At 43.3% G+C, this 14,011-nt stretch overlaps 1 pseudogene; it reads left to right on the top strand.

The window, feature by feature from the left end:
- The first annotated feature begins 1,052 nt into the window (after positions 1–1,052).
- Positions 1,053–14,011, top strand: part of LOC140185538 (F-box/LRR-repeat protein 6-like) — a 41,578-nt pseudogene continuing 28,619 nt past the window's right edge.

A 14,011-nucleotide genomic window follows, 5' to 3' on the forward strand; every position in this document is an offset into this window, starting at 1 on the left:
ATGCTGCTTGACCTGCCAAGTTTCTCCAGCAGATTGTTTGTTGCTCCAGATTCCAGCACCCGTTGTTTCTTGCGTATCCAGTAAATTCTTTAGTGGTTGGGAGCTCTTTTGCTGATGGTGTGGAATCGGCCCTTCAAGCCGACCACCTCAGTAACCCCCACAATCCCAATTTAACCCTAAACTAATCACTTGACAATTTACAATGACCATTTAACCTACACAGTATGTCTTTGGACTGAGGAAGGACACTCAGGGAAAACCCACACATTCCACGTGTGGGACGTACAGAGATTGCGTATGGATGATGCTGGATTTGAACTTGAAACTCCGACACCCTGAGCGGCCATTGCTTTGCACTAACCGCTACGCCACTGTGGCATCCAAATATACGAAGTGTGTTTCTGTACGTGTGTGGTCTTCTGTTGCTATAGTACATCCACTTTGAGGTTCAACGAGCTGTGTGTTCGGAGACACTCTTCAGCACACCACTGTTGTAACGCGTGATTATTTCAGTTACTGTTGCCTTCCTGTCAGCTTAAGCCAGCCTGGTCATCTGCCAGGTAAGACGCACTAAACATTCAGTAAACCCTTCAAGTTATACTCTGTTACTACTGCTTGTGCGCAAGGCCCTCTCTTCCTGCAGCAAACTTCCACTTTCTGTGGCACCATCTGTGATTTGGGTCACAGTGACCCACAGAGCAAAAGGAGAGCGGTTGCTTTCCATGTGCTAGATGTGAACTCCAGTGATGCCGTGGTCTCATCAGCTAAACAGCATCTAGTGAGATGGGCTGTGATGCTTCTTAAATGGGCCAGTCGCTGGCTACCACGAGGGAGTGGCTTTCGATGATGGACGCTCACTGCAACAGCATCGTAGTTGGTACAGATACTGTGGGCCGAAGGGCCTGTTCTATATAGTATTTTACCTCACTGCCACGGGTGAGATTTCAGTCAGCAAACAGTGAAATGATTTTTTTTTCTTTCTCTAGTGACACTGTGACGTTCCCCTTTGTGCTTTTGCTGTTGGATAAGGACTTGTCCAGCCAAAGTATTTCATGAGGAGGACTGAGAGGGGACACCCTGACAGGAGGCTGTTTGTCTCCCTACACCTCCAGGCAGGCATCTCGCAAACGGGAAGGGAGTGTGGAAAGTCGGGGTGGATCACGCAGCTGGGTGACAACCAAGCCAGCGAAGTAAATGGTGCGGACAAGGCGGTGCAATGGCACTAATGATACGGTCCATGAGACCGACAGTGACAGGCTCCTGATGACTTCCAATGGGGGCAATGGGCAGAGGAGGCCCAGGCCCAGAAAGTCAAGTGGCAAGAGAAACAACTGCCGGCTGAACAAGACGCCTAATGCCCGTGCGGTGAATCTCTCTCTGCCCAAAACAAAGATGAGGGGCACCAGCTCCGAACGTGCTGAAGGTCAGGACAAAGCAACAGGTCCAGAACCAGAGGACCAGAAAGAAGAGGAAGTCGACCAGTGGGGTCAACAGCTTCCGATTGAAGTGTTGGTTCATATTTTCCGTTACGTGGTGTCATCCAGAGGAGCTGTACCATTTCTCTGCAGGTGAGGGGCCAAGGTGGGAGAGGGTGCAGAGGAGATCTACTAGGTTGCTGCCGAGATTAGAGAGCATGTCTTATAAGGATAGACTGAGTGAACTAGGGCTTTTCTCTTGGAGTGAAGGAGGATGAGAGGTGACTTGATAGAGGTGTATAAGATGATAAGAGGCATAGATTGAGTGGACAGCCAGAGACCTTTTCTCAGGGCCAAATGGTGAATATGAAATGGTGTAGTTTTAAAGTGATTGGAAGGAAGTATAGGGGTATTTCAGAGGTAGGCTTTTTACTTGGAGAGTGGTAGATGCATGGATGTGTGGGTGGTGGTAGAGGCAGATACATTAGAAATATTTAGAGTGTAGAGAAAATTTGTAAGGATGTTGTCAGGACTTGAGGACCTGAGTTATGGGGAAAGTTGAACAGGTCAGGACCTTATTCTCTAAAGTGTAGGAGAATGAGGGGAGACTTGATAGAGGTATATAAAATTATGAGTGGTATAGATGGGGTAATTTGTAAGCAGGCACTTTGCACTGAGGTTGGGTGAGACTAGAACTAGAGGTTAAGAGTGAAAGGTGAAATGTTTAAGGGGAACATGAGGGGGAACTTCACATAGAAGGTGGTGAAAGTGTGGAACAAACTGCCAGTGCAAGTGGTAGATGTGGGTTCAAATTCAACGCCTAAGAGAAATTTGGATAGGTACATGGATGGTTATGGTCCGGGTGCAGGTCAATGGACTAGGCAGATTAGTTTGGCATGGACTAGATGAGCTGAATGGCCTATTTCTGTGCTGTAGTGTTATATGACTCGACTCTCAACTCTTAGGTACATGGATGACTGAGAAATGGAGCACTATGTGGGAGGGAAGGGTTAGATTGATCTTAGTGGGTTAAAAGTTTAGCACACCATTGTGGGCCAAAGGGTCTGTACTGTGATATACTGTTCTATGTTCTGCGTTGAGGTATTGACGCACATGTGTGGTGACTAGTGGTATGTGAGTGTAGGGCTGATGAAAGTGGGATTTGGAGATGGAGGGGAGGGTGGGGTGGATGGGAGGTGGATGGTGATGAGTACAGAATTTAGACAAGGACAGGAATTTTGTCCCAATGTCTGTGCTAATTATTAAACACCCATTGATGCCAATCCCACAACCAATCCTATTTCATTCTCCCTGCACTCCCATTAGCTCCCCTTTGATTCCACCACTCAGCTACAGTATACATTGGGGACCTCACTTCATTCGCCAAAGCAGAAATTCCTGGTGACCAACCATTTTAATTCCTATCCCTATTCCTGTTCTGACGTGTGCCACAATGAGGCCACTCTCAGGGTGGAGGAGGTCTAGGAGCCTCCAACCTAATGGCATGAACATCAATTACTCCTTCGGGTAACTTTTTTTTTCACATTTTTTTCTTTTCCCCACTCCCTTCCCTCTTCGAGACCCCACTCTGGCCCCTTACCTCTTCTCACCTACCTATCACCTCCTCCTTCCCTTTCTCCTATGGTCCACTGTCCTCTCCTATCAGATTCCTGCTTCTCCAGTCCTTCAGCTTTCCCTCCTACCTGGCTTCATCTATTACCTTCTAGCTTGTCCTCCTTTCTCTCCCTGCCACCTTTTTATTCTGGCATCTTCCCCCTTCCGTTTCAGTCCTGATGAAGGGTCTTAGCCCAAAGCGTCAAACGTGTTCATTTCCATAGATGTTTCCTGACCTGCTGAGTTCCTCCAGCACTTGGTGTGTGGTGCTCCAGGTTTATACTAGTTAATTAACCCTTTGGGTGTTCTGTACCGTCAATGAACTTGGGAGTACTCTGGATTTGGTAGGTGGGAGGATCGTGAGAGGGCTCGAAGTTGGAGGTGGGATGGTGACTTTAAATTTCTGTTTCATACAGTTGGATAGAACAAGAATGCCTCTGCTGCATCCTAAGAGTTACAGACTGGATGTACACGGCATGGTAGCGTGGTTAGCACAGTGCTTTACAGCGCCAGCAATGGGGATTCGATTCCCACCACTGCCTGCAAGGAGCTTGTACATTCTCCGTGTGAATGTGTGTTTCCTCTGGGTGTTCCACTTCCCTCCCACATCCCAAAGGTGTACGGGTTAGAGTTAGTAAGTTATGGGCATGCTCTGTTGGCACTGGAAGTGTGCGACATTTGTAGGCCACACATTTTCTTTGGACTGTGTTGGTTGTTTCAATGCATTTGGAGTTACGTGTGACAGTTAAAGCTAATCTCTATCTTTTGGCTGAGGTGTTCTTTTGATCTGATCTTTGATCCTGCATTTTGAAACAGAATGGCTCGAGTGTGTCAGCTATGGAACGCAGCTGCTGAAACCCCCACACTGTGGCGCAAGGTTACCATCTCTCGTTGCTGGGCCAGGCCTGGAAATAAATTGCAGCCTCCGGTTCAGCAAAAAATCCAGAACACCTTAAGCTGGCTGACAAAGAACAGGTTTGTTAAGGCAAAAGTGTTGTCATTAGTGGTTTCGACATGATTGGTTGAGGTTGTCAGAGCTGATGTATTTTCAGCTGGGGGACATAAATGAGGGCTCTGATGTACCGTGAAGAGAGATGAAATGGTCTGTCTCTGAATGGACTTAAACTTGAGGACAAGAACTGCAAGTCTGCAGAGGAATCGAGTCATACCCCAGGAGGGCATCGAGGACGTCTTTAAAAGGCAATGCGGCATCAGTCACTTAGGACCCCCATCACCCAGGACATGCCTTCTTCTCATTCCTACCATCAGGGAGGAGGTACAGGAGCCTGAAGACACATATTCAATGTTTCAGGAACAGCTTCTTCTCTGCTATCCAAATTCTGAATGGACCCTGAACACAAAGTCACTATTTTTTACTTTTTTCTTTGCTCCCTTTTTCCATTACTTATTTAATTTAATTTGTTTTATGTACAGTATGTATTTCATATTGTAATTTATTATGTATTGGCATTGTGCTGCTGCCGCAAAACAATGTTTTAAATGGACATCCTTCTATTCTGAGGCCTAGACTCCCCCACTATAGGAAACATCCTCTCACATCCACTCTATGTAGGGCTTTCATATTTGTTAAGTTTCAGTTAGATCCCCCCCATTCTTCTAAACTCCAGTGAGTTCCGACCCGGAGCCATCAAACATTCATACGGTATTTTAAACATAGTCCTATGGCCCACTGAGTCTGCACCTATTTTCACTAATCCTGTTTTATTCCCCCCTTATTCCTGTCAACCCTCTTACCTGGTTTCTACCTCTGAAAGAGAGACAATAGCAAAGGTCGTTTGGCCCACTGAGTCCTTGCAGATCCATTTTTTGATTCTCCCTGCCCAAGATTCCACACTTGCCTACATACATTGGCTAATCACCCCACCAACCTCCATGTCTTCGGGATGCAGCCCAGCACATCATGGAAACCAGCCTCCCTCAATGGACTCGCTGATTTGATACAGTGGCCAGCATAATCAATGACCAAACCTCCCCCCCACCCCCCCCGGACATTCTCTCTTCTTCCCTTTCCCATTGGGCAGAAGATGCAAAGACCTGGAAACACGTACCACCAAGCTCAAGGACAGCTTCTATCCCACTGTTATAAGCTGTGGAAGCCAATTTATTGGGTATATTTAAAGCAGAGGTTCATGGGTACTTAACTAGTAAAGGCATCAAAGGTCACAGAGGGAAAGCAGGATTGAAAGGGAAAATAAATGGCAGAATGGCCTAATTCTGCTCCTATGTCTGGCCGTGCTACCCAAGTTGATAAGAAATGTGCGGTGAAATGAGTTTAATATGCAGATAGTTATTGGTTCTCCGAATTCAGGTTCCTTTCCTACTATAGAGGTAGGGAACAGAGAGAGAAGTTGCCAACTGATTGATCTGCATTGATGCGCTTTTTTACACACAGGTTTTCACAACTTCGCGTGTTCTCTCTCTGCCACTGGAACAGCCTAGTGGGTTACACCCTGAAGGTAAGCCAGTAACTTCCTCTCCTGACACATCAGCAGCATTACTTTGTTTCAGTTCGGCTCCTCAGAATTTATTATTAAAGTACTGATATGTCATTGTAATTTTTTATTGGGATGCAACATGGAACAGTCCCTTCATTGAAGACCTGCACACGACAGAAATGGACAAACAGCCAGTGTGCAAACCACAATAAGCTGTGCAAATATGAAATAAAAGAAAAAATAAAAAATAAATGAGCAATAAATATTAAGAATATGAGTTGTATAGTCCTTAAAAGTGCAGGAAAAGTTCAATGTTGGGGTAAGTGAAACTGAGTTGAAGTCATCCCCTCTGGTTCAAGAGCCTGGTGGCTGAAGGGTAATAACTGTTCCTGAACCTGGTGGTGTGTGTTCTACGGCTCCTGTACCCGCTTCCTGATGGTAGCAGTAAGAACAGATCATGACCTCAGAATCAGAATCTGTTTTAATATCACAGGCATATGTCATGAAATTTGTTAAATTTGAGGCAGCAGTACAGTGCAATATGTGATAAATATTGCAAAGAAAAAACTGAATTACAGTAAGTATATATACAGGGCCTATAAAAACTATTCATCCCCTTGGAAGTCTTCATGTTTTATTGTTTTAGAATATTGAATCACAGTGGATTTAGTCTGGCTTTTTTGACACTGATCAATAGAAAAAGACACTTTTGTTTCAGAGGGAAAACGATCTCTACAAAGTGATTTAAATTAATTACAAATGTAAAACACAAGATAATTGATTGCATCAGTATTCACCCTTTTTAGTATGCCACATCAAATCATCACTGGTGCAGCCAATTGGTTTTAGAAGTCACATAATTAGTTAAATGGAGATCGCGGTGTGCAATCAAGGTGTTTCAATTTATTGTAGTAAAAATACACCTGTATCTGGAAGGTCCAACTGCTGGTGAGTCAGTATCTTAACAGGAGCTATAGCATGAAGACAAAAGAACACTTGAAGCAACTCCGCAAAAAGTTTATAGAAAAGCACAAGTCAGGAAATTGATACAGGAAAATTTCCAAGTCGCTGAATATCCCTTGGAGTACAGTTAAGTCTATCATCAAGAAATGGAAAGAGTATGGCACAGCTGTAAATCTGCCTAGAGCGGGCCATCCTCAAAAACTGAGTGACCGTGCAAGAAGGGGACTGGTGAGGGAGAAATATAAGATGATGAGAGGCATTGATCGTGTGGATAGCCAGAGGCTTTTTCCCAGGGCTGAAATGGCTAACACGAGGGGGCATAGTTTTAAGGTGCTTGGAAGTAGGTACAAGGCGGATGACAGAACTAAGTTGTTCTACACAGAGAGTGGTGGGTGCGTGGAATGCACTGCCAGCGATGGTTGTGGAGGTGGATACAATAGGGTCTTTTGAGGGATAAATGGAGTTTAGAAAAATAGAGGGCTATGCAGTAGGGAAATAGTAGGCAGTTTCAAGAGTAGGTTACATGGTCAGCACAACATTGTGGGTCAAAGGTCCTGTAATGTGAGGTAGATTTCTATGTTCTTGGTCATGCTAGGGTCGTTCCTGTCATATACATGCTCGTAGCTTGTTAAGCAGCCTTATGTGTGGCACCTTGTCAAAGGCCTTCTGAACATCCAACTACACAACATGAACAGTGAAGACATGCAAAACATTTATTCAGTTCATCCCCTATTACTACTTCTTCAGCATTGTTTTCCAGCAGCTCGATATCCACTCTCACCTCTCTTTTACACTTTATGTATCTGAAGAAATATTTAGTATCCTCCTCAATATTATTGGCTGGCTTACTTTTGTATTCCATCTTTACCTTCTGATTGACTTTTTTAGTTGCCTTGTGTTGCTTTTTAAAAGCTTCCCAATCCTCTAACTTCCCACTGATTTTTCCTTTATTAGCTGCCCTCTCCGGCTTTTATGCTGGCTATGACTCTTCTTGTTAGACACAGTTGCTTCATATTTCCTTTAGAATACTTCTTCCTCTTTGGGATGTATATATCCTGTTCTTTCCGAATTTCTTTCAGAAATTCCAGCCATTGCTGCTCTGCTGCCATCCCTGCCAGTGTTCTCTTCAACTCCAATCAAGTTAACTTTATTGTCGTTTAACTGCATAAATGTATATAACATATATAATGTACGTAGAAATGAGACAACGTTTCTTCGAACCAGGGTGTAAAGTGTCCAACACACTTAAGGGAAATAACATACAGTTCAAAGGGAATAGAATATAAAAGCCTTTGAGGAGACTGTTAGATAGGGACATGGAGCTTAGAAAAATAGAGGGCTGTGCGGTAGGGAAGTTCTAGGCAGTTTCTAGAGTAGGTTACACGGTCGGCACAACACTGTGGGCCTGAGGGCTGTAATGTGCTGTTGATTTTCTGTTTCTATATATGGTGTAAGCCAAACACACACCATCCTTAACGTAAAAGGTGGTGGCGGCTGCATCATTTTGTGGGGATGCTTCACTGCTGCAGGGTCTGGAAGGTTTGTGAAGGTGCTGGTAAAATGAATGCAGCAAAATACAGGGAAATCCAGGTGGAAAACCTGATGCAGTCTGCAAGAGAACTGCGACTTGGGAGAAGATTTGTTTTCTAGCAAGACAACAACCCCAAGCATAAAGCCAAAGCTACACAGGAATGGCTTAAAAGCAACAAAGTTAATGTCCTAGAGTGGCCAAGTCAGAGTCCAGACCTCAATCCAATTGAAAATTTGCGACTGAACTTGAAAAAGGATGTTCACTCATGATCCCCATGCAATCTAACTGAGCTTGTGCAGTTTTTTAAAGAAGAATGGGGAAAAATTGCAGTGTCCAGATGTGCTCAGCTGATAGAGACCTATTCACACAGACTCAAGGCTATTATTGCCACCAAAGGTGCATCTACTCTACTAAATACTGATTTGAAGGGGGTGAATACTTGTGCAATCAATTATTTTGTGTTTTATATTTGTAATTGATTTAGATCACTTTGTAGAAATCTGCTTTCACTTTGTCTTGCTCTGTTGATCAGTGTCAAGAAAGCCAACTTAACTCCCCTGTGATTCAATGTTGTAAAACTAAAACATGAAAACTTCCAAGGGGGGTGAATAGTTTTTATAGGCACTGTATGTATATTAAATAGTTAAATTAAATAAGTAATACAAAAACAGAAATTTTGCAAAGTAGTGTGGTAGTGTTCATGGGTTCAATGTCCATTCAGAAACCGGATGACAGAGGGGAAGAAGCTGTTATACCACCAGGTTCAGGAACAGCTACTACCCCTCAACCATCAGGCCTTTGAACAAAAGGAGATAACTACACTCATTTAAGGACTCTTTTATGTTGTTATTTCATGCTTATTATTTATTGCTATTTATTCATATCTGCATTTGCACAGTGTGTTGTGCACTGACCCTGTTTACAGTCACTGTTCTATATGCTCACAGAAAAAGATTAATTTGAGGCAAAACATAACTAGATGTATTTAAATGGATAATTCCCATATTTCAAGTTCCTTATGGCATTTATCTGGCCTACTGTCCGCTCATTAATACGCGATCTGGCCCACAGAGGCAAAAAGGTTGCCGACCCCTGGCCTAGACAGTAGATATGGAAAGGATGTTTCCCATGGTGGGGGACTCTAGGACAAGAGGGCACAGCCTCAGGATAGAGAGGGGTCCATTTAAAACAGTGCTGCAAAGAAATTTCTTGAGCCAGAGGGCGGTGAATTTGTTGCCTGATTGTGTGTTCAGGCATCTGTACCTCCTTCCTGATGGTAACAATGAGAAGGGAGCATGTCCTAGGTGGCTGGAATCGTTAATGATGGATACTGCCTTTCTGAGGCAGCGTTCCTTAAAGATGTCTTGGATACTATGCAGGCTAGGACCCATGATGGAGCTGACTAATTTTACAACTCTCTGTAGTTTACTTTGATTTTGTGCGGTAGCCCCCAATATCAGATGGTGTTGCAGGGAGTCAGAATGCCCTCCACAGTACATCTGTACTGGATGGTGAAATTGCACTGAGGGAATCTGAAATTGGTAGGGTTAGTAAGTTATGGGCATGCTCTGATGGTGCTGGAGATGTGGTGACACTTGCAAGATGCCCCCAGCACATGCTCGGACTACTTTGACCATTGATGCATAAGACACATTTCAGATAATAGATGAGCTTTATTTGTTACATGTACATTGAAACACAGTGAAATGCAATGCTTGCATCTGATGTATTTTAAGTGTAGGTTTCAATGTACATGTGATAGACAAATGAAGTTATTCTTGAAATATAGATGAGAATTAACTTTGTTCATTGTCAAATGTACATGCATGTAGAGGTGCAATAAAAAACATAGCATTTATAAACATACAGACATTACTTTGTCTTTCTGTTGTTAAGGTGCTGAGAGTGCGCACCTCAGTGTCTTTCACCCCAAGTATATTCTTGTAAAGGGTTGGCTTTATGGTGCCCTTCCCACCATGCACAGTGGAATATTCCATCTCTTTGGTAACGGGGATGTGAAAATATGTTTATGTTGTTTGTATACTGTATTTAAAGTAGCTACTTCTGTTTATTTTGTAGTGTGATTGTAACTACATTGTGGGTGCATCATATTTTAATTCAAAGTTGAAAGTAAAATTTATTTCAGAGAACATACAATCCTGAGATTCTTTTTCTGCGGGCATACTTAGCAAAGCTATAGAAAGGTAACTGAGTGTAGTTATTCCCTTGTGAGTCCTGAGGTACTTCTACCTTCTACCTGATGACAGTAGTGAGAAAAGAGCATGGCGTGGGTGGTGAGGATCTTTGATGATTGATGCTGCTTTTCTATGGCAGCGTTTCATGTCGATGTTCTTAGTGGGTTTGACCCATGATGTACCGGGCTGAATCCACTACCTTTTGTAGGATTTTCTGCTGAATCAAAGATGGCATGTCCTCGTGTCTAAAAAACATAACAGAGCTGATTGCTGTCAGTAGCTGGAAGAGATCAAGCTGCCAGGAGTTCACACTGGAAGTAATGGGGACCTATTCTGGTAGATATCTTTTGTAAATATTGGTAGAATTCTTTTTTCGATTCTTTTATAAGATTGATTTTTTTTGACTCACCGAGTAAACACCCAGGCACAAAAGTGCGAAGCGACTCCAACCGTCTCTTCTTTAGTCAAAACCCACATATATGTAACAGTTTATATTCAGTTGTAGTCACTTCCTCGTAGGAAGGATGTGGAAGCTTTAGAGAGGGTGCAGAAGAGATTTACCCGAATACTGCCTGGATTAGAGAGGAAGACAGATTGACTGAGAAAGGACTTTTGTCTTTCGATAGAAATAGGATGACAGGTGACTTTATACAGGTGTACAAGATGATTAGAGGCATAGATCGAGTGGATAGCCAGAAACTTTTTCCTAGGGTGAGGAAGAGTGATTTGAGGGAAGTATAGCAGGGATATCAGAGCTACGTTCTGGAACTAGAGGTGGTGGTGGAGGCAGATACATTATTGACATTTAAGACACTCTTAGATAGACACATGGATGATAGCAAGATGGAGAGGTTTGAGGAAGGGAAGGGTTAGATTAATCTCAGAGTAGGTTAAAGTTTGGTATAACATTGTGGGCCGAAGGGCCCGTACTGTGTTGTACTGCTGTATATATGTGGTAGTTGTCATTCAAGATAGAAGGATCCTGATATTGGTTGTGGAAAATTCATGAGGGTGCACTTGAGCAGTTGTGGTTAGACTGGTTACTGAAAACAAAAGATCTAATGTCATCCAACATCTTTTGCCCATCAGTTTAATATGATGTCCTTTTATTAGGACATTATTTTGCATTCTTTTGTTGTCTTAGAACATTGAACATTGCAGCACAGTACGGGTCCTTCAGCCCACAATGTTGTACCAACCTTTTAACCTACTCTGAGATCAAGTTAATCCTTCCCTCCCACACAGTGCTCCATTCTACCTCATAAGAGATGGGTTGGCATTGGAGAAGCGTGCGAGAATGAAGGCGTTAACATATGAGGAACATTTGATGGCTCCAGGGTTGTACTTGCTGGAATGGTGGGGGGGGAGGGCGGGTTGTCCCATTGAAACCTATCGAACGCTGAAAGGCCTAGAGGGAGCGGGTGTGGAGAGGATGATTCCTGTAGTGGGCAAGTCTCGGACCAGAGGACACAGCCTCAGAATAGAGGGACATCCTTCTAGAATGGAGATGAAGGGTGATGAATCTGTGGAATTTGTTGCCACTGACAGCAGTGCAGGCCAGTTCATTGGGATTATTTAAAGCAGAGGCTGATTGGTTCTTGATTAGTCAGGGTGTCAAAGGTGATGGGAAAAAGGCAGCAGAATGAGATTGAGAGGGATAATAGATCAGCTATTATGGACTGCCAGAGCAGATTTGATGGGTTGATTGGCCTAATTCTTCATCTGTGTCTTATGTTTGTACACTTAAATGTACCTGCCTCTGCCAGCACCCCAGCAGTGTGTTCCACGCCCCTACCACTCTGTGTAACTGCAAACAACAGAAAATTTGCAGATGCTGGAAATCCAAAGTAATACACCCTAATGCTGGAGGAACTCAGCAGGGCCAGGTAGCTTCTATGGAAAAGGGTGAACAGTCGCCATTTCAGGCCGAGAATATGAAGGGTCTCAGCCAAAAGGTTGACTGTTCACTCTCTTCCTTAGATGCTGCCTGGCCTGCTGAGTTCCTCCAGCATTCTGTGTGTGTTACTGTCTGTGTAAGAAACCTACCTCTGACATCCATCCTATACCTTAAAATTATGGCCCCTGATATTAGCCATTTCTGCTCCAGGAAAAAGTCTCTGGGTGCCCACTTGATTTACGCTTTTTGTACATTTGGGGTTTTCCCTTCTTGTACCTCAATACACTGTTAAATGAATTGATCTCTATGAACAGTGTGCAGGACACACTTCTTACTGTACCTTACCCAGATATCCCACCTCTCCCAGAAGTTCTGGGAGTCTCCCGCATATTGATAGTTGCTCCCTGATGCCTGGAAATTATATACAATATCCCGGAAATAGATTTTTTTGAGAAAGAGAGGGAGAGGGAGAGTGAACGTCCATGTCAGCGTGGGAAGAAGATCAACTCCTCGAGTTTGCAAATGATGGTGGGCTGAAAAGTATGTTTGACATAACATCTTTGCCGGCATTCTGGATCAGAGTCAGGGCTGAATATCCTGAGATTGCCACGGAAGCACTGAAAACGTTGCTTCCATTTCCAACATATCTCTGCGAAGTGGAGTTTTCTGCAATGAATGCAACGAAAACTAAATTGTGGAATAGACTGGACATAAGGAACCCCCTTTGAGTATCACTGTCTCCCATCACCCCTCCATGGCACCATCTTGTTGCAGGGAAACAAGCCCAGGGCTCCCACTGATTCAGCGATATTGGTGTGTTACAATGATTTTATATGTTCATACGAGGAATATATGCGCTGTGTTTAATATCCAAATGTTACTTAAAATGTTATGATGCTATTGACTTATAATTGACTTCTCACTATATTCATGCGAGGAAAATATGCGCTGTGTGTTTAATATTAAATTCGTTAGATAAACCCTTTTAGAAATGAAATTGAGTGTATTAGCCACATATAAGTGACTTGTAGTTGACTTATTACCTATATTCCAGTCGTGATTAACACCCCTGTCCCCCACCGTCGGCCGGTCCGCAAAATATTGTCAATATTAAACCGGTCTGCGGTGCAAAAAATGTTGGGGACCCCTGCTAAGTAGACCTATCAGTTTTCTCTGTGGGCGGGCTTTACAGTCGACCTCAAAAAGAATGACAGTGTTGCTCGCTGCACTGTTTGCAACGGTGACTTTCCTATTGCCCATGGTGGGTTAAAATGTAAAAGACATGCTGAGGTGAGTTTAACAGGTGTCATTCGTTCATTAGCATAGCTAACGTTATTTAAACTAGTTGGCTAGCTGCTAAGGAGCTACACTATTGATGTCCTACATGATGAGGCCAAACCCCCTGTAGACTTGCTTAAAGTTGTAATAGAATAAACATGATAATTTCATATAAGTACATATTTTAATGTCACATTTTCTGCATATACTCAACTTGGTTTACAGATTAGACAAAATGACTAAACAAAGTATTACATACACCCTTGGAGGTCGACTGGGGGTGGGGGAAAATGGGGTTGCGGGGGGCGGGGTGCTACCTCCCTGAAATGGTGGTGCTCCCTGCCTGAAATGAGTTTTTGCAGGGTGGGATGTCTGCTTACCTTTCTTCTTTCTTCACCTTGGAACATGTGACAATAATACACCAAGTTACCAATTTAAATTTCCTTCCATTCTTTTTGTTCCAAGGAGACAGGCCCAGCTTCTCCAGTCTAATGTTGTCACTGAAATCCCTCATCCATGGAGAACTCCAATACAGTAAATCTGTTTTATGCACTCTAATTCTGTTTGACTTAGGAGCAGAGTGTTGAGTTTAATGTAAATTTAATTTCAATGTACTTGTGCTACACTTGCAGGCATTCACAGTAGAATAAGGAATACAATCA

The sequence above is a fragment of the Mobula birostris genome, chromosome 20 (genome assembly GCF_030028105.1).
Source record: "Mobula birostris isolate sMobBir1 chromosome 20, sMobBir1.hap1, whole genome shotgun sequence".
Classification (NCBI taxonomy): domain Eukaryota; kingdom Metazoa; phylum Chordata; class Chondrichthyes; order Myliobatiformes; family Myliobatidae; genus Mobula; species Mobula birostris.